Here is a 21,402-nt window from a genome sequence, read left to right on the forward strand (position 1 = left end):
CTGTTGTGGTCTGTTACAGCATTTGTACTTTTCAGAAGTTCCAGTTAAGTTGCTGTCTCTAAATTATTCGGTCCTGCATGCATGAAACTATTGGTCCTTACAACGATGAGACTAGTCACAACATGCCAACTAGAGCACGTGCCTCACATCCAAGCCGACTCATCTGCTGTCAGTTTCCACCCATTTAGTTTTACTAGTTAGCTTTTTCGGTTTAGTTTCAAACACAGGTCTGTGGTGATTCACACACACACACCAAAGTGGTGCTTTGACGGCTTCTGTTTGGCTTTGCCAAAATCTATGACGAGCTGACAGAATGTCATTTGACATTGTGATAGAATTAGGATTGTCAAATAGAGTGATTGGTTTGGGGAATGGCGGCATTTGAACAGGAGGTCTTCACAAATATTAGAATACAGAGCTAGCTGCATGTTGTGTATGTGTGTGTGTGCGTGCACACACAGTATCATGTCATGTGAGAGTGAGAGAGCATGTATCTGGTCCTCGCGCTGCAGTAGATCCTCATGTGAAGACGGAGTCTCATTTCCTCTCGGGGTGAATTGATGCACCGAGCTAGCAGCCCGTGTAAAATTGACCATGAAAGTCGCTCAATTCAGATCAAAGTCAATACAGCCCCTCTTGCCTGTTCAATAGCATCAGCGTATTAGAGGTTGCAAGGCTCAAAAGGCTTTCTCCCCTCTCCCAACCCCAACCAGTGACCAGTGACACTGAGACGAGGGCTCCTGTGTTTCTGGTAAAGTAGATGAGGTGGCTGGATGATGGATATAAATATACACAAGAGATGTATTTCAATCAAACCCATCCGTTCGTGATATCAGGCATATGATTGTCATTTTTATAATTTGTGCTTGAGACAGTATTGATCTTTAATATAACTTCGGTTGTGGGTTCTCCATTCTGTTTTTTTATTTTTATTTTTTTGCCTCACAATTTTCAGTGTAATTGCTCTAGTATAATACAGATGCATAATGCACAATTCACTTAATGGCCCCCCCTTTCTTTTTTAAGTTGATGAAATCTCAATATTATCTCAGAATTCTTTTTCATGAATTTAGTCTTATTCTGTTAAAATAAAATTATCAGTCTAATATTCTATGGGATATATATATAATAAAATAAAGTGTATTATGAGCATTATATAGTATGTATATGGAATAATAACACATAAACATGTTTTTCTTTCATTTATTTTATTCATAAAAATCTATCATAGTATCTTTTTTTATAACCTATAATGTATATGTGTGTATGTTGTGTAATATTTGTGCAACATTTACCATACAACAAACGGTGTCGTTTTGGTTCAGAGGAGCAACATGTGGTCTGTCGTGCTTCACAAATGCGGAAGGATTCAGAGAGGATTTGTCAGCAGTGCTATGAATGTCCTTTTGTCCTTTATGGCTGGTTTGTTTGTTGTCAAAAGAAAATGCCAGTATTTGTCTTGATCTCTTCCCTGCCAACCAGGATTGTTCGGTACAGTGTGTTTTTAGCCGTCATTCAAAGCTAACAGCACCGTCCTTTTACTCATTGCATTAGATTTCATTTCAAGTGCTACACTGGAACCACTGAACTGAGCAAAGGCAATTACATTGGTGTTGATATGCCAACGTTTCTTATCAGCTGAGAACCTGTTTTTAATGTTATATTTGATTGTGTGATAGGAAATAAAATATCAGTAAAGGAAATGATTGGAGATTTTTTTTAACTTCTGTCAAACTGTGGCCGTAAGGGCCACGCTGTGTTTCAACAGGTGATGGCAAATTAAATTTCCCATCATTTCCCCAAATGGTCGAGTCATATAAATGCCATTACCTGTCAGTGAAAATAAATGTAACATGACAAATACTGTTTTCTAGTCAGGGACAGTGTGTTTTGCTCTTGTGATAAAACCCATGAAATATTTATGTGGCAATGTATGGAGTACAGAAGACAGAGAGAGAGAGATTTCTTTTAAGATTGTAGCAAAACCTTGTGACTGCATTTAGTATGTTTATTAGTATGTTTTATTGCTTATTAATGCAACATTTCATTTGTTTAAGAAAGACAATTGACTCAGTAATTACATAAGTTCACTTTGAGTTGACAAAACCAAAGATTAGCCTATTTGAGCTCTGAAAAACAAAACAAAAACATGCCTCAGTCGTCAACACATATGAGCACAAAAGTGTCACATATATGCTTAAGTGTCATACCTCAAACAAGTCGTTATTTAACCGAAACAAAAGAAAAAGGTCCCGAACCTGTCCTAGGTAAAACTGAAACCATGTTTTGTGTTTTTCTTAAGTTGTTGTGCTTTATGGGGTTTTTGTTTCTTTGAGCTGATTGTGTGTCTCTTGGTCGTTTGTGTCTCTTGGCTCTCTAATGTAATTGGAAAGGTAACAATTGGCATTTACACCTACATTAAATGACTCTGCAGCAGTCGTGGGTATTTATCACCTCTGGCTCTGATTAGCATTTATGGAAACGCAACACTTGGGTGAACACATAATTTTTAACTGGCGAGATGCATTGACTCGCCACCACTAAATACCATCCATCTCTGTCCAAACAGCGCTCAAACAACGTTCCAAATAGTCTGCAGTAAAATATATAGAACAAGTTGTGACTGCCATGAGGTTTACACAGGCCTCTATCCACACTGGGTTTCACTGTTTACTAACCTGTGTGCCAGTCTGTCCATGATGCTGAATGTGTCACACCAAAAGAAAACAAAAACAACAACAAAACAAAAAAAAACACATGCACACACAGAAATGTAAATTTGTCTGCTGCAGAGCCGTATACACAACTGTCATCTACTGGCAATGGGAAAAAACCTCATGAACACACGCTTATTTTGGTGAATGATCAATCCATGCCCTTCACAATGTTTTAGTCTCTCCATTTATGCCTGAACCTAACCAAACCTAAAATATAGCCGTTCCAATGAGACAACTGAATTTTTAAAATGGTGAATTGTGATGATTTCAGAAGGCAGTGACAGTTAATGCTATCTTGTGGATAGTGGTGGGAGGAAATTGACACTTGAAGGAAGTGTTGTCAATGCTAAACCAGAGTAGACTTATTTAGACTTATTTTAGCCCATTTGAAATAAATCATCTGCTTCTTTAGATTTCCTTGAACCCTGTGCAGGTGTCAATTCTGGCCGATCAACAAAGAACATGTTTTAATGCATTCAGTTGTGATTTGCTGCCTGCTTTGCTTTGTGAATTGACTGGGTTAGAATCTAACACCAGTAGCTTCGGAAATGCAACTCAAGCAGGCTGTGAATGACAACTGACACATTTACTCCCTCGTGGTTAAAAGCTTGATGTAAAAATCAAAACGAATAATTTAAAAAGCGAGAAATATTTATCTACAAATCTACAAAGAAATTTGGCTTTTAATTGAAACATATGAGGAGCTGTGGAGCCTTTTGAGTCAGCTGGATTAAAAAAGAGTTTTATTGCAAAGGACTAAAAAAATCACAAATATCCCTCAGGGTAATAGAATCACTTTAGAAAATGACATGAAAGCTGTTAAAATGCATGAATGTCTCAAACGCGGGGTGAGACTAAAGGAGTGTCATTTTGAAAACAGAAATGGCATGTTGAGCTCAGTATACAGCACTGTGCCAAATGTGAAGTTGTCATAATATATTTGAAAGCACACAATGGTCTTCTTAGACTGCAGGGGTCTTTCTGCTCTCTTTATTGAGCTGGAATCTCTCCAGGTTCCTGCAGCCAAATGTATTTGTCTTCCCTCCATATAACATGAGCCGAGACTTCTCCCAACTCTTCTCCGGCAATTAAAACACAGAGCAATATAAAGTATGCCTCCTTAATTGCCTGAAACATTTTTGTTTGAGGGTAATGTTCGAAATATCAGGAAATATTTAAATTGCATTCAGCTGGCTAATTAATTTGAATGCATAAAAATCTCATTTATTCCAGTGTTGATGCAACTGACTTCAGTAGACCTTAGAGGACTTTTCCACAAAAGCATGTCTGCAATGCTTCACTGGCTACTCATTTTTTCCTCTGCATCCAACAAACTTCATTTCCACATCAACCATTTTGTTTGTTTCCACTGTCCAGAACATTAAACAGAAGGCCAGATTGATTAATGGCATTTCATTTTTCCCAGCATGCAGCGTGAGAAACCCAAGAGTGCTCTGATATATGTCCTCTAATTAGAGCGAGCCAGCTAATGAGCCTCGTTTGGGCTCGGAAAACTAATAAAGGAAATCTAACACGGAGGTGATGCCCTTTGGCAATTAGATAAGTTACCAGACAAGCAGTATTTTTCCGAGCGCTTCTGGGGGCGCTTCAATATCAGAAAAACATTGTTAAGTGTCTTCATTACCTGAGATAAATTTGTCCGTTACAGTCCTCAATTGATCAAGATTGATCGGTCTAAAAACACTTGTGCCAGCTGATGAAAGCCAGTCAGTGGCTTAAGAGCTTGTTAAAACATCAAATAATGGCTAATTTGTCTTCGTGCAGGTAAAATACTGTTACTTTGCAAAATTCTAACTTTAGTAGGTAACATTTCTCTCATGGACATCTACTTATTCAAAGTAAAATTTAAAACGAAAAGCCTTTTGCCTAAAGTCATCCAAAATCAATTTCTTGTGCTGCATTCAGATGCCTTTCACATGCATTTAAACCTTTGAGCCTAGCCAAATTGGTTTGAATTCTTTTGAAAACATTGCTAAAAAGGAGGCTAGTCAAATAAATAAGTGCGTTTGATACAACTGAGAAATAAACAATTTTCAAGCAGCAAACATTATTTGCACAATCTTTGACACTCCCCTGCTGTCTCATGGCTCTTCCTCATCTACCCTTCTCTTTCTCTATTTCTCTATCCAATAATGGATGTCTATGTTTTTTGTTTACAAAAAATAGCTAATGCTAACTACAAATTTGACTTTCTTTTTTTTTCTCATTTTTGACAGCCCACAGATAGGCCCCTCGCCAGTGCCCTCAGTGTGTGTCAACAAACATGCAGCAGGTAAGCTAACATTAGCAGTAAGCTACATTATAATGGCCTAAATGATTGTAACATACGGCTGTTATGCTAGTTGTACATCTTAAGACAAGGTATACATGTAGACAATTATGTAGGCTAAGTTGTAGATTCCTTGTAAATTAATGTCTCTTGTAGGTGGATAGCCAGCCTATGAATTATTATGGTAAGCTAAATTATAGCCAAGCAGATGCTAGCTGTTCCTAGCATTAGATAACCGTTATATTTACATATTTTTGGTTGCAGGCCTAACTACTTAGAGACAGAGCTAGAAGAATTCAAATAGGTGAGTACAAGTGCTTCCTCAAGGGGATTTTGGGGTATCTGTTGGGCCGCCGTGCCCCTGTTTAAAAAGGTTGTTATTATTTGGGAGTCAGGTCATCACCGAGCACCTGTGTCACTGTGTGTATAGACTTTTGTGGGTGAACTGTGTGCGTGCTGCTGTAGCTGGCCAGTTTTAAAGACATGGTGTTTGTTGATAAGTATTGCAGCTCTTCTTTCTCTTATTTACTCATTTACTATAATCAGCTCCTCTGCCCTCAGGTGCTTGTTGTAACGTATCTGAACTTTGACTGTCACAGCACTATACATGGATCTGATAACTTTCTCTTTGACCTTTGGACTTTACAATTTCAATAGCCTACGTAACACATTCCGGCTTTAAAATCCAGCACCTGGTATGCCTAATAATGTGTGCATATGTGCTTCAAATCTAAGGAGCCCAAGGGCCCATCATCATAGCCTGCACTGTGGCCTGTCTTCACATCACTAGAGGCACAGTAGGCACTTGATTGTGTAAATGTTGTTGTTTTTAGATTTTGTCATAAAAGGTGTAGCCTGATGTGGCCAGGATTATTCTCTGGAAGCTGCCTGATGTTCTGGGTTTTGCTCCATCCTTATTGCATCGTGGTTAAAAGAGTCTTGTCTTCCAGGCAGCTGGTAACTTAGCATCTTTGGAGGAAGCGCTCCTTATGCATCAGTCCCTGCATTTAGTGCGGATTAGTTGTAACAAAGGAGAAAACGGTAATTGTTGCAATAACAAAAGTAGATCACTGTCTCAAAAATATACTTAAAGAAAGAGTAGAAATACAGTTTAAAAGAAGGAGCGTGTAAAGTACTTATTTGATACTCTTTAACTGAGGTGCGTTACTTTTACCACATTACTGCCCATACCTGCTGGTGACCTTCCTGCACTCACCTAAGTTCATTTAATAGTTTACACTTTATTGTTCATTTACTCTTCATTTAGTTTGCTGATGTTTTGACCTCATCCACATTACATCTACAACACACAAACTTTAGCAAACAGATCGACGACGACACATAGCTTTTGTCTCATACATCATCCTAAAAGTTTACTGATTATTGTTGACAGTTCAGTATATGTAAAGTTATCACAGGCTGAGTTTAGCTCTGTTGAGCTGATGTCTTTTTTGGGCGTAGAGCTGTTACAGATTTAGTGAATGTTTGTCATGTTTTTGAGTAAATCACACTCTGATTTTGAGAATCCACCTATGACTCCTCATGCCTGCCAGCTCGCTCCCTCACAAGCTGCATGTGATAAAAGTGACATGGAAATAAGCATTGTAGGATTTACACATCAAAAGCTATGTAGCAGCAATCTCACATTTGTAGATCCAGCAGATCGGCTGTCAGAAACAGTGTTCAGGCATTTATCAAAGCTCCATAGACATTTGTCACTCAGTCATCATTCGGTCTGATACGGTGTTCATGTTCGCCCTTATCTGTTTTGGAAGTGAGGTGGTGGCGGATGTATCCATCCTGTCATTGTCATTTTAAGTTGACACCAGATGCGGTAGCACTTGCTGGGAGCAGTTAGCATTTGTCATGTCGATCAAACAAATATGACAGTTGTTGTTTCTGTAAGTCCTGGACATCTGGAGAATTCTGTACAACTTTCAGTCGGTGCGTGTGGCTGAGCAGTGTGGAAAAAAATGGACAGCTCAGGGGAAAGAGAGAAAGAAAAATGATGAAGCTGAGTGGGAGCGCATTAAAGAAAAAAAAGCCCTGCAGGAAAGTGCAGCTAAATGCTTAAAAATTATATGTTCACAACAAAGGGACATAGTTAGCGTTATAAAAGACAAGAAAAGAAAAAAAACATGCTCACAGCACATCATATCACAACTACCCACATCAAGTTGACTTTTAAAAACTATTTAATGAGCCTCACACTTAATCATGCAATGCAGGACAGCGGGAGTAACATATACGTGGAAATAACATTGAAAATGAAGACCTGTGTAGTGTTTTTTCTCAGGTGAAGGCACCTCCAATTTCTCAGAATTATCAGAGCTTCATGATAATCACCAGAAGTCCAGACAGTGCTCTAAAGTGACAACACACTCTGTAGAAGTGCACACAATTATAAACATGAATGGCTTTTCCTGTAGCTTTATAATGGCAACAATTGTGGTGGGTCTTTTGAAGCAGTTTTTGTGTAATTAACTTACTGGCATAGACGGTAAGCAGAAAAAAAATCTTAAAAAAGAGTATACATGCTGGCGGAGCTAATGTTAGATTTATTATATGGCAGTGGATGGCCGGACGGCACCTGCGCGGCAGTATGATATGCAGACATGAGAATGTGGCCAAATGGAACCTGTCGCGTCTGCACGTTATGCAGCAAGATGACGTCAGGTTGAAATGCTGCTAATCCTAACCCTAACCCTAACGTTAAATAAGGTGAACGAGTGCAGGAGAGGTGTTGGATCGTCAAACAAACCCTTTACTGTCATGCTGGAGTCTGGTGTTCGCTTCTTGTCTGAATGAGATTACCATGTGCCTCTTTTGCCTAAATCTAAATATCTGTCCCAGCATGTGCATTTGTTGACGTCCCATCTTTGGTTGCCTTGTGCCGCTGTTGCCTAACGAAAACCATGTGCCTGTGTTGACATCATGATAGCAGCATCCTGGAATCTAAATAGCAGACGTAGAAGGATACTTGGAAAATAATATATATACGAGGAAGTCCACTGCACAGTGGCAATATGTGACGACGTGTTGGAATGGCCCTGTTTAGAGCCGGTGTTTGGTTTGTTCATTTTGGACTACTGTAGAAAATTGGTGGCGCAACATTGCAATTTCTGTAGACGAGAACTTGCTCCAGATGTAAATATTAACGGCTCATTCTAAGGACACCAAAACATGATTTCTTATTTTCTGATGATTCTACACTTCAGAAAACATACTTATCATATTATATGTAATTTCTGCCAATATATCCCCCTAAATCCTACACACTGGTCCTTTAAAAGCACTACGTATACTGTTTTCACAGAAAACTTTTTTGACAGGTCACAGTAGGAAAAGCACAGGTGATGGATTAATTTCAGTTACAACAGGCCCTTTTGAGGCAAATACAGGTTGTCTAAGGTGCTTGACCAAATGGCCAATGCATTTGGTGAAGACGGTCTGTGTCAATATCAGGAGCTGGATAAGCCACAGGAGGCTGGTGTGACACACCTACTGTGAAGCCTTGAAGGATTACCATCACAGCAAAGACAGGTCTGACATATACTGTGTGACACCAGCCAAAAAAAAAGTCCAGGACGTCTCAAGTTTTGGGGAGGCTGATGCTAAAGCATCCTGAACTGATTGCTGCAGGGCTCCCTGTTGCTCAGCCGATGGCAGCGAGGGACAACATAATCCTCTCAGAGCTGAATGACTCAGTACATACTTCTAAATGTGTTTGAGTCATAAAAAATAATGGATACAATGTACAGTCTTCTGTGGTGTTCAGTTTCTTTTGCTCTAGGGCACAATATGCTGGAGAAATGCTGACTTCTCCCAGCACCATTTTGTTTTGTTCATCCTCAGATAATTTATCCACATCTGTTCCCGCTGCAAAACAATATGAAAAGGGCTTGGGAGGGGGATCACCGGGGTGAGAAGTTTTAAAGTATTTCAGAAGTCATTAGAAGCTCACTGACACAGAAATGTAACACGGAAGGAAGAAAAATGATCATGGGGTCAAATCAATAACTTCACGTCATGTGTGTCCAGAGGAAAGACCGTGTATTTGCTTTTGAACAACAGCCATAGAGTTTCAGGGCATCTGTAACCTATGGCACAACTTGCTCCACTGTAGCAGTAACCTCTATGAGATGTGCAGGCATAAAATGAGCCACTCCTCCAAAATTGAAAGAGGGAACTCCACTGATGTTCCACATCAAAGTCTCTTTCCAAGTCTTGGCAGTAGCTATAGCTACTGCCCATGTGAAAAAGTTGCTCCAGAGGGAGGTACACAAAACCTGTTGTATTCCCTCAAGTGATGTCACATGAGGCTCAACAGTTGAAAAAAAGTACAGAAAAACCTGGATGTGTGGAGCTTGGGAGAAGTGAGTTTTACTAGACCTTTGTAGGCCACTTTCTAGTTTTGCTTGTGGCTCATGGTTCGAGGCTACTTTAGCCACTATTAGCAATAGTACCTGTCCTTGTAGTCAAATGAATGGAGCTAATTTGCATTGTGGGTAAAGTAGGTGCTAGGTTTTGATTAGGCAGCAATCTCAGGGGCTGGAAATGAGAGACCTGTATGTAAAGCTTAGTCAAATTCTGTGTGAAACTAATAGGACAAACTCACTACTGCGACAGTAATTTGAACTCTGCTACAACACTGTAGTCAATAAATTTGAGGCCATATAAAGCAATAATCCCCTGTAGTCCTTTACTTTATTAATTATACATGGAAACTGATTCAACTCATAATGCATGAGATGTAACCTTTACCCTAACCCTGACCCCCTCTCTTTTAACCAAACATTTCATAGCTAGATAAACGCTTGATCGTCTAGGTAGGATGGGCAGGTCACGTACTTGCTCCAGCTGCTGCTATACTTACCCTAAATTGAAGCCAATGTTGAAGTGCCTAAACTGCAGTTCTTCGAAAGGCCAGTTGCTGCTGGCTCTAAAAGCAACTTAATCCCCATAGACTCCCATTTTAAAATGCCCACATTTACAGTAGAAATAAATGTGTTTACAGCTATGAACAAAGAGAAGATTTTGGTCTCCATAGGAAGTTTCCAATGAATGACAAGAGTAGGAGGGATGAATTTTTACATAATTTACATGTTTACATTTTATTACGGATCAAAGTTATGCATAATTAAGGGCATGGTCATTTTTCGCTCCTCCGCCCATTGTCCATATATGGCACTTCTGGCTCCAAACAAACAAAATGGCGACACCAAAAATGCTGAACTTGAGGTTCAGAAAAAGGACTTAACAAATTATTATGTGATTATAATGTCACGTCACCGGTGCCATATCCATTATTTTTATAGTTTAGGATTGTGATCATGAAGAAATATGTGTGATAGAAAAGAGATAAGATCTCTAGTTTCACTGCATCAGAGTTGATCCTTCTTTTCTAATCTCTATTGTAAAATTTATAAAATCAAAAAAAATTACAATGCCAAATAAGTTTGGAATAGTATTTTAACCCAGAAAATAAAATGCACTTTTTTTTCCACGTTTGTATTAGTGTTACATTAGAAAAGCTGCATTCTTTTTTTTTTGGCCACCAGGAGGCAGAAAAACATCAAAACAAGCTGACATAAGGCCGCAACCATACTCCATGGTTTATAAGACCATTTATTATCTAGTCCTTCTAGGAGTTCGCATGACCATGCCATTTCGTCCAAATTTAACTATCTTTACTGTACAGCAGCTCACAGCGTATTGATCCATCCAGCCCCCCCCCCCTTTTTTCTCTCTAGAACTGAGTCACTCACAATAACAGAGAGAACTGTTGACATGCAAACTTGTAAGCCCCCCCATTGCTCAAACCAACTGGAGCCCTTTCCTGCCGCACAGATCAAGTGAATTTCAGCGTCTTTCATAGTGAGAACACATCATTTCAGACGCGCAACAAACTTTTAAGACCTCTTAAGAACACTGGACACAGATTACTGTATTAAGTAAGTGATGGAGCTTTTCAACTTTACAAACTAATAAGCGTTACAACTGCTGTCAGGTGTTAGGAGGCACGTCGGGCTGACGGGCTCTCCCTCACCTGATGGCGGAGCATGAAGCGCACGGCGGTCTCTCTCTCATCTGTGACTGCCTCATCTTTAATATAGCCTATTCATCCTGTCGATAATTGTCTTTACAATCAGGTCAGCCGATTCATCCTCATCGACCTCGCTGTTTCTGAATCTTTCTGCCTGGCTCTGACTTATATGACAAAGATAACTTTGGACCAGCTTAGATCTTTGTTTAATTTGATAACAATATTTGCTCTGAAAATGCATCATATGAAAATGTAAAAATTTGCATCTTGCATCACTTTTTTTTTTTTTTTTTTTTTTTTTTTTAGAAAATCTGCCATAATATCAGACTTTTCAGGCCACAACAATCACAAAAACCTGGAGGGACTGACTATCACTGTACAGAGCAGCAGTAGGGTCCTTCCTCCGCAGTGTTCATTTTGGCAATAGCTTGACTGTAGAGAAACTTAGAAATGTGGTGAGGGGACAGATGTGGGCAGAAGAGTTTTGCTGCCACATTCAGCCGCAGTTTCTCCGTTGACAGTAACTCGAGCTGTTTGAATAGAGATTATTATAATAGTCCGGCCCTGAAGAAACAACCAGACAAAAGCATAAATAACCAATTAAAGAACACAACAGACTGTGAATTGGACATGTTACCAAGCTGTTGAGGAAAATAAGAAACCCTGTCAGTTTTATTTTCTTGACACAGTAATCTCCACTCTGTAATGCCACTTAATACCTCTCCTACCACATGTGTTTAGCTCTACTACATTTTAATAACACGTGAATGTAATTACATCGAGAGAATGCTAAAACATTGGCTCAAATTTCACCCCCTCTGGCTGAATTGATGGATTTTCAGTATGACCATGTACGCTGTGAATACCAGTAAGGCGCATGTCTGCCAGCACACCTCATGTCAACACCATATAATATTTCATGCTAAGGCTTATGGATTAAGTATCTAATACTTCTAATTATACGATTTATAATCTACCACTAAGATAAAACAACATTGATTTGTATGACTCCTCGAATGAGACAATTAATTCAATCACTAGACATTGGATATGGCTCTAAGCTGGCGTAAGAACACATTGATGAATTAAATAAACAACAATGGAGTATTGTACAGCAGATGAAATAAATAACATGTAATGTATTCATGTTTAACTAATAAGGACTCTCGTCATAATTTAATAATGATGGTATTAGAGTGATTAAGCCTCATTACCATTAAAAGCAATCACTAAGGGTCTGGTAAATTCCATTGTAATTAATTGTCCATGATGTAGCCATCTCTCACAGTGACAGTCACAGTGTAAACAGAGAGAAAGCTCACAGATCAGCTGCTAGGAGACCAGAACACGTAGGGTACGAGCTGAAGGTTGAACAACACACAGAGAGCTGCACCGCCTTTGTGTTAATAGAAATAAAGAGAAACGAATCGCTATTTTACATCTGTGAAAGGAATCTATGCAAAAGTGAGCATCGCGCTGTGGTTTTGTTTCCCTGTTGCCAGGCGACTACAGAATAGCTGACAATCCGCCGTCACTCACACGGCCAGCTGTTGTTTATTGTGCTGTGTCGGTGTGATTTGGCTACAGAAGTATTATATAAAATAGGAGAATGGTTACAAAACAGCTTTTATTTGCTTCCAAGCTGCTGTAGTTCCCCCAGAAGGCCCATCTCTGCATTAATACAACTGGTGAACAGAGGGAAAGAAAAACAAAAACAATGAGCTGAATTTGTTTCAACTCGGGATGCTCAAGGCACTCTTCCAAAAATGCAAGGTGCCTAAAGCAGAGAAATGCTCGATGCAGCACAGCCAGGGGCAAACGCAGTGTTTATGGGGCCTGAAGCAGATATATATACCCTCTGCTGTCAACCTACACTTTACCTATAACACCTACTTTGCAGTTTTTTGTTTTTTTTTACCAAGCTCTACTGTGGTGCAAAGGTGCAACAATCTATCATAGATTTCATCAGTAAGAAAAGAAATATATACTCAGTGCAGGCAACATAATAAAGGCATCTTACACTGTCACTGACTGCAACTGATGCACATGTTTATCTTGTTAACCTTCAGCATTCCTCACTTGAAATGCTGACTGGACTAGTAAGTGCATTTTGTCACCATCACAGTCATCGCAGAGGAAAGAGGAGTTTCCATCATCATAATCATTATCATCATCATCAACAACAACGCTAATGTTCCCGGAGGGACAGCACATCTTGTTGCAGCAGCAGGTTGCTTTAGCTGTAGAGAAAACAGAAATTGCCTTTATATTTACTGGGGGGCTGTGCCAATAATGTAAGCCCGGCGGCCCACCAGGCCTCAGGGATTTTTTAAGAAATGTTTCTTTCCGACAATAGCAATTCTCAATTCCACAATTCTGTCTGTGACAAGCTTAAAGACGTCCCATTGCCCCACTGCATGTTTTCCGTAGCACACGTAGCCACAGAGTGCAGCTGCTAATTACCATAGGCTGGATAAATAATACACATAGCTACCGTCACGTCACCCATAGGTTTGTGGAGGGCCGTCTTGAAGCCTTTAAGTTCAGCATTTCAGCCGTTGCCGTCTTTTGTTTTTGGAGCCAGAAGTGACCATATCTGGTATGGTTGAGGACATAGCAATATTATGCCTTCAAACAGGCAACATGGTAGACATCAGAGGTCTTTGTGGCCATTATATACATACCAAAATGTGGTTTGTTTCACAACTTAAGCTATATTTTATTATGTATTACCATTTCGTTATGTCCCACCATTATTTAAATTTCTTCATCATCTTCTACTGTCGTATCTAGCTTGAAGTACGCTCCACTCCACCCATGATCTCCAGTGGTGCTGCTCTGTTTTGTCTATATCCATAAGCTCTCAGAAAACATTCACGAATATGGATGATATGTACACAGAGTACGGACAGAAGGCTCCGTCCGTCCCCATATGTAACGTTGAGCGTAAATTGGCCCTTAGATTGTATTTCCACATGGCTCTGGCGAAAGTTAGTTAACCCTTTGATACCTGTGCAAATCAGCTTGATTACCTGAAAATTAGCACAAAAAAGCAAAGTAAACACATCTGGGAAAAAGGGCAAACATTTTTATTTATTCTGTAACATTTTTTTGTGTAATTGTAGTGATCACAAATATAGTTTGTGGACACTTTTCCTGTTTTTTGGATATTTTTCTTCTATTTTTCTTTCTATCTCTTTTATTTAAACATCAATGTTCAGGTTGTTTTCTTCTCACTTTTTTTTTGTTTACCATTTTCTTGCAATTTGCTCATTGCCCTTTTCCATGTTTTTGAAGAGAATTAAACATCTCACTTCAGTTTTAAAGGTTTAAATACTTATAAAAGGTGTCTGAATGCAGCACAACAAAAACTGATCTCTGTCCAGGTTTCAAAGGGTTAAGAGTCCTGCATCCATAATTCTGTTATCACAAAAACTATAGGGCCTTTCCTTAATACTGCCAGCTGTCAGTACATCTCCAGCCTGCACAGGGCTCCCATCCAAAGATACTCACCTCTGGGTCTAACAGCTTTGTTCGGGGAAACCCTGAAAGAGGTATTAAAATGTTACAGCACAGTAGCCCATGTGTAATTCACCCTAAAGGTACTTTGACCTCTGTTTCTATATTCAGCTAAGCTGTACTTTCACATTAAGCCCTTAAAGTAGTTATCAAAATGCACAGAGGGCTGTGGGGGTGTATCTTTTTGCCGTGTCTTGTGCAAAACAAACTTATCACCCACAAACTCGTGAGAAGATTGCTGCATTTGGGATGTTCTGTTAGTCAAAGTGAGTTTATCTTGTAGCAAAGTTATTTATTCCACTGTGTCAAAGAGAACTCAAAATCGTGATGATGAGTGAAGAGACCTGGCTGCTTGAATGATATTACTACTCTGTAGGAGCTGTTTGCTCACTCAAATTGTCCTCCACTTTACTCTGTTTTAAGCCCAGGTTGTCAGCAAAAAGTGCTGGAATATATCTGCTTTAGATATTGCTGAATGAATAATTAAAAACCTGAGCTTCACACGTCAAGAGAGGGTGATGTGTACATCGCTTTGAACAAGCTGCAGAGGAAATGAATAAATACATAAATTGTGTGTGTCTGTGTGTGTGTTTGTGCAGCAGGCAAGCAAGGCAAGCCACAGAATTGAAATTACACACGAGGGGATGAAAGCGAGAGGTAATTTTAACATAAAGCATAAACTGTCAGAAAAGCTTTTTAACTCTGCAACAGTGCTGCCTGTTTGGGCAGAGCGTTTGTGAAATGACAGATCCAGCCTATCGTAACAGAGAACCGCAAACAAACTCTTGAGTTTGGCGGTTTCCTTTGACAACATCACAAATTACATTTGATAGCATGTTAACACTCATATTAGTAGCATTCAAGATGATTCGCCTCAGCAGCAGCATGTAAACGTGACTGATTCAGTGACAAGGCAATGTGCTTATTTCTTTACTGCAATGCAAAACCAGTTTCAGTGTAATAATAACAGAGTTTAACTGAATATATTAAATGTCAATTGTGTTAAGGACAAGCATTTGCTCCCCAGAATGATATGTTTACTGCACTTATTCAGAGGCAGCGGCAGTTTTAAGAGATGAAGCAGCTCCGCTGAAAAGAGGGCTAAACTTAATAACACTCTGACACACTGACAAAGATCAAGGCAACAAGAGTTTTCTGTTTCACACGTCCAACCAGAAAACAGCTCTGTGTGTTTTTGTGTGTTTGTTTGATTGTGTGTGTGTGTGTGTGTGTGTGTGTGTGTGTGTGTGTGTGTGTGTGTGTGTGTGTGTGTGTGTGCATGTATGTGTAAGTGCGTAACCCATCTATGAAGCGTGTGTGCGTTGATGCGTTTTGTTGCAGTCATTTAGCTCAGCAGCAGATAGCTCTGTTTGCTTCTTCGTGGCAACTTTCCTTCTCTAATTGGTCGCAGTTCAACTTTGTTGTAGAAGGCAGTCTGTTCTCTCTGTCTGCAGGTCAAAGTTTCCTGTGTAATAACCATCTCAAAGTGAAGGAAAACAAATTGCACTGTGACAACTTTTAGTTTCTGTACACTCGGAAATCAAACATGATAAAGTTTGATGACAATCCAAATGAGTGTGTGGAGGGTCGAGGGGTAAATAAAGTGAACTTAATTATAATTTTGAGCTTTACTTTCTTTGAATTAAGTTTGCTGTGGACTTTCAGGCAAAAGTGTCAATGTTTAAAAAGGAAAAAAGATCAAACTGCATCAACAGAAAGTCACGTTACAGGTGAAAGACCTCACAGTTTTAAACGTTTGATTAATGAAGAGTGAGTTCTGGGACATTAAGTGTAGAAACATAACAAGAATGATCAACTACTGCATGTCCCCCATGATTACTATGATATATTAAATGCTGAAAGTCTGGCTAATTATGAGATCAATTAAATCCACAATCAATAAACACTGCTTATATTAAAATAAACAATAGACAGTGACAAATGGCAAGCATATAGCCATGCTAGTGCTTTTGTTAGGCTGTACTTAGGCACGCTAACATGCTCACAATGGCTTAAGTAAGTATCATTATGTTAAAGCAGCATTTATCTAAAACACTAAAATATCACTGACTTTTGATTTCACAGGGGACACAAACAGCAGTGTCCTGGCTGAAAGTCTGTGTTTGTTTGACCCATGCACCTCCCTTTTCACCCACCCTACACAACACTTATGCACAGGTCAGGGGTTTTTGAAACCTGCACCCGCCCTGCCTGTTATTATCAGCCCTGCTCGACCCACATTCATAAGTGGTAATCAATTACTGAAACCTGACCCCCAGACCCCCAACTTCATGCACCATAGCAGCACAGTCATCAGGAATGAGGAATGGGACAAGGACAGTTATGTTGCTGAAACTATTAGAATGTCGAAAGTGGCCCAAGCGACACAACGCTGCAGAGCGCTGTTTTTAGCTGAATGGGTGCCCTGTTTCTATTTAGTCCTGTTGCTTGCTTTGAAAGCTCCGCAATATTAATTATGACACCTGATAATAGATTTAGTTTAACAAAAACGGATAGTTTAGTCAAATTTTTGTTGTTTTAGTCTAGTTTTTGACATGCATTTTTGTGGACTAAGACTTTGTATTGTAGTATTAATTAGTTTGTTCATCTGTTCACCTTTTACATTATCATGTGGTTTTTATTTGTTGACAGTTATTCTGTGACATCTTTTCATATTTCTTATTCAAAGGTTACTTTTTTCTAGTTTTAATCTTGTTTCGTTCTAAAAAAAAAAAAAAAAGGAGTCATCAACTAATATTTTATTTAAAAAAACAAAAAAAACCATCTGACTCTTTAGCTGCTAAATGATCCACCACAGCTAGTAGAGATGCACAGGTCGACCCAAAAACCGCATGTTGGGTAGATTCGGTAAGCTTAGTAAAAAATATCACTGGTTTTGGGCAGGCCAGTAAGTGATGAGGCAGCGTTTTGAATAGGTTATTAAAAACTTAAAGACACATGGTGCAATAGTCCACCTTCTCTCCCCCTCTCTCTCTCTCTCTGTTAGAGAGTTTGAAATGTAATTAATTAGCATATTACTTTTGAGTCACAGCCAAAACTGGGTTTGTAGGGTTCCAGTGATCTTGACTTCTGACCACTAAAATCAGTTCACTCTTGATTAAAAGTGGGCGTTTGCACCAAATTTGAGGAAATTCCCTAAAGGCTTTTTCCTAAATTATTGGGTACATGTGAACATTATAAAATCATTCAAATATTTATTCAAGATGCTTTAGAGTAGCACAATTTAGATTTCAGTTTCCTCTCCTCTAAAATGATGCTAGGACAGATGGATACACTCTTTTTAAAAAACATTTTAGCTCACATCACATAACAACTCCCAGTAGATCAGCTTCATTTAACCTACTCTTTGACCCACTTTCAAAGAGCTTACTGCTGACAACAAAAAAAGGGCAGAAAGACACCTCAAATAAAGCAACTCCACCCAGCTAAGAAGCTGTTACCCCTGATTCTTTTTAATTCTGCCTTGTTTGAGCAGGCATCTGGTGTACAACAAAGTCAAGGCCAGAGGACTGTCTCTAACAATGTAGCCGGCCTGTCACTCACTCCATGCATCTGCGTGGTTGCCTTCACCCAAGGGCCCACCTCCTTCCATTAGGCTGAATAAATGAGGTGCCAATCAGGCAGTTGAGGTTTTGACTCCACACAGAGCACAATAAGTACCCCTGTCTGCTTTCTGGTTATGGTGAAATCTTGTTGAAGGTAGGCAGGGGGATTCACTTCACACTTGATGCATTGTGGGAGCAATAAAGAGAAGTGGTCACAGTTGTTGCGGGTGGGGTTTTGGGTGTCTCTGGTTAGTTTCAGGGTGAAAGGGCTGCAAAACAAAGAGAGGCAGATAAAGGAACAGAATAGGGCGACAGAATGGTAGAGAAAAGCTTGAGAAAGCTACTATATGTCCCACCCTATTGTCCATTAAAGTACATTAAAACAATTGAGATGTGTCATTTAGCCCATCAGAGGTTGTGCAAATCTATTTCAGAAGTGTCTGACATGGTTTGCCAACTCTGTAGTTGAGGTTTAGTTACCGATTCGCTTAGGCAACTTAAATGATTAAGTCAATTCAGGACAGAAGATGTTAAGGTGTTAGCAGACGGGATGCCAAATGTTTTGTACAGTTGTCATTTTAAGTGTTATAAATGCCCAGTGCTGCAACTTTTCTGTTGAGGACAGTGGCCAAGTTCTCACTCAGCTGAAGCCAAAATATTTGCCAAAGTTTCAGTAAAATGGCAAATGAAAGAGAATTAATGTGTGTTTCCATTCACTACCCATTAAAAAGATATTGTTGCTGCTGAGTTTAGCCCAGTAAGTGGTGCTGATTCTCAGTCAGGTGTCATTAAAACATTGCAGAATTAAAAGTTTAGAAGTTAACTGAAAGATCATTGGTCAAACCACAATGAAAGCAACAGACAAATAGTATTTATGACTGTTTTTTGTCTCCTCATTGATCCACATATATCTGATGCTTTCATCTGCTGCCATTTTGGTCGTCTCAGTAGATTAGACGCTGAAGTGATGTTTAAGTAACATGTTTTATGTTTATTATGGTTATAGTCTGTTCCCATTGTTGAATTCTTTTTTATTGACACAGCAACTGTTCCAGCTCATTTCATCAGCGTTTCAATCTGGAGGGAGTTGTTGATTATAAATTGAAAATTCACATAAAACAGGTAAATAGGAACTCTCTTATACCTCTTTTCCACCAACATAGAATGGGTTCAGCTTCATGTCCCTCACCTAATTTTGAGCGCTTCAGAGCATTTCAGCCAAAAATGACTTGGTTCTCAGCTTGAACAACAAAACAGCAGGGTTTTCTTAACCTGAAGTGCAAACTCTGACGACATCAGTGAGTGTGTTATATCGACACTGATATCTCTCCTGAGTTTCCTTTACCTCAGTAGTCCTTCCTCCGGAAACATGGCGGACATGGGATAGACATATCAGCTATAAAAGAAGCAGACAAGGACTGACTTGCTGCAGATAATGTGCATCTACCTGTGTGTCTTTGTTGTGTTATATAGTATTAATTCCAGCAAAATTCCAACAAGTACCATAATAACTTAAACCCCCTGCCTACTTAACATGAGGGATGGTAAGATAATCTCATGTCAGATTGCAGGACTAAACTTTATAGCAAGGTGACAGAGGGAAATCATGCGAGGGAGTGGGAGGTGCTATCAACTGGCCTCTGGGCTGCTGGGGTCTTAATTCACGAAAAGCCCTGCTGAGCTCTTCCCTTCCACAAGTGGCTGAGGGTGCTCGCCGAGCGTACGAGAGCAACAATGATTAATGTGGTTATAAAACCAGTCGGCCGACTTTTAAGTGTTACACTAGATCATCCAGTGAGGGAGCTCCGCCATGTGCACTGGAGCGACACGAAACTGGGAGCTGTGAGAAATGCATCGGAAACAAATCTCTTATCAAACTTTGATGTACCTCCCGCTTGACAAAAAACTCTGTTGTCTATCCCAGCTCTGAAAATCCTTATGCCCCTAAAGTGTCTTGCTACTGAGGTTAAATTTGCTGTCTGTCATACACTGAAAATGTACTGCTGCTGGTTTCCCATAAAAGGTTTAATTGGTATTTTCATTTTAAAGAGGCAATAAGTAAGAATTTGTCATAAAATGTCTGTCATATATTTGCTGGGGGGCAGTTCGCTTTGTGGATCGCTCACTGAATATCTTAGGGATTACTTGACTTAGATCTGTTGCTTTAAACTCACTTTCTAGCACATGCTGGAGCAAAAAATCCTTCCCTCAACTGCACATTTACAGCAGACAGTAACCTCTGAAGTATGGAGGCTAAAAAAGCAAACAAACAGTGCAACAAAGTAATACATAAGCTTTAACAGAACGTGCTTGATAGTAGACTGAACCCAGGGTATAACTTCCTTTTTTCCTCTTCTGGCTGCATTGCATTCTGATGGGCTGTCAGTCATCAACTCCCACCATTGCAGCCACATGAGACTGATGGTAAGATACACTGTGTGTGTGTGTGTGTGTGTGTGTGTAGTTTCTTTTTACAACACAGTTTTGATGGTTTGACGTCACTCTCTGGACAAGACTGCTTGGCCTCTCCCTGCAGGGGCCTGGAGCAGGTGTCAGGTGGTCTGGGAGGTTCAGCTCACCTGGACTGACTGTCTGATGATTACTCTATATAAGCTTGTGGCTGGAAGCCAATCTGTCTCTCTCCCCGAACTTTACACACATTTAGGTATGTAGTATTTGGTTTGTATGTAGTCTAAGTTGTCTTTCAGTAAAACAAACCTGTTATAACCTTTGTCCAGCCTTCAGCTGAGTGGTGATGTTGGCTGTGTTCGTTGGAGCTTAATATTTCATGTCCTCAAAAATGAATGCTACATGTCCACATAATGCAAACAGGCGTATGAATGGAAGGATGGAAGAAACAGTGAAATTCAGCAGCTGACTGAAGAAACAGCTACAACAATGATAAGACGCAGATACAGAGCATCTGTATGATGATATTAATGTTGTATTGAAGAAGCTATAATCAATATTTAATGTATATATTCACAATGACAAAGGGATGTTTCCCTTTGTCATTGTGAATATATACATTAAATATGTGACAATATGAAGGGATCAAAGAATTACTTTACAGGTCTCTATGGCTAATTTCAAAGTTGAACATATTTAATGGCTTTGCCGCTTTCCACCCCTCGCTCCTCCACGGCTCCACTCTCTCATCCAATTGTGGTCACTTCTAGCTCAAAAAATCCAAGATGACGACTGAAATGCCAAATTCAATGTTTAAACCTTATAGTTCACAAATGCCACGTTTAGTAATGTATA

The 21,402-nt window shown here is 39.5% G+C and overlaps 1 long non-coding RNA gene across 1 annotated transcript in view; it reads left to right on the forward strand.

Moving 5' to 3' along the window:
- The window catches only part of LOC148188765 (uncharacterized), a 196,024-nt gene that overhangs the window by 159,761 nt on the left and 14,861 nt on the right, over positions 1-21,402 (forward strand). Inside the window, exons 2-3 of the long non-coding RNA XR_015777342.1 lie at positions 4,955-5,010; positions 5,272-5,311. This is a non-coding gene — a long non-coding RNA (uncharacterized LOC148188765). The remainder of the gene's footprint in view (positions 1-4,954; positions 5,011-5,271; positions 5,312-21,402) is intronic.

The sequence above is a fragment of the Plectropomus leopardus genome, chromosome 9 (assembly GCF_026936395.1).
Source record: "Plectropomus leopardus strain MGB_pleo_1.0 chromosome 9, ASM2693639v1, whole genome shotgun sequence".
Classification (NCBI taxonomy): domain Eukaryota; kingdom Metazoa; phylum Chordata; class Actinopteri; order Perciformes; family Serranidae; genus Plectropomus; species Plectropomus leopardus.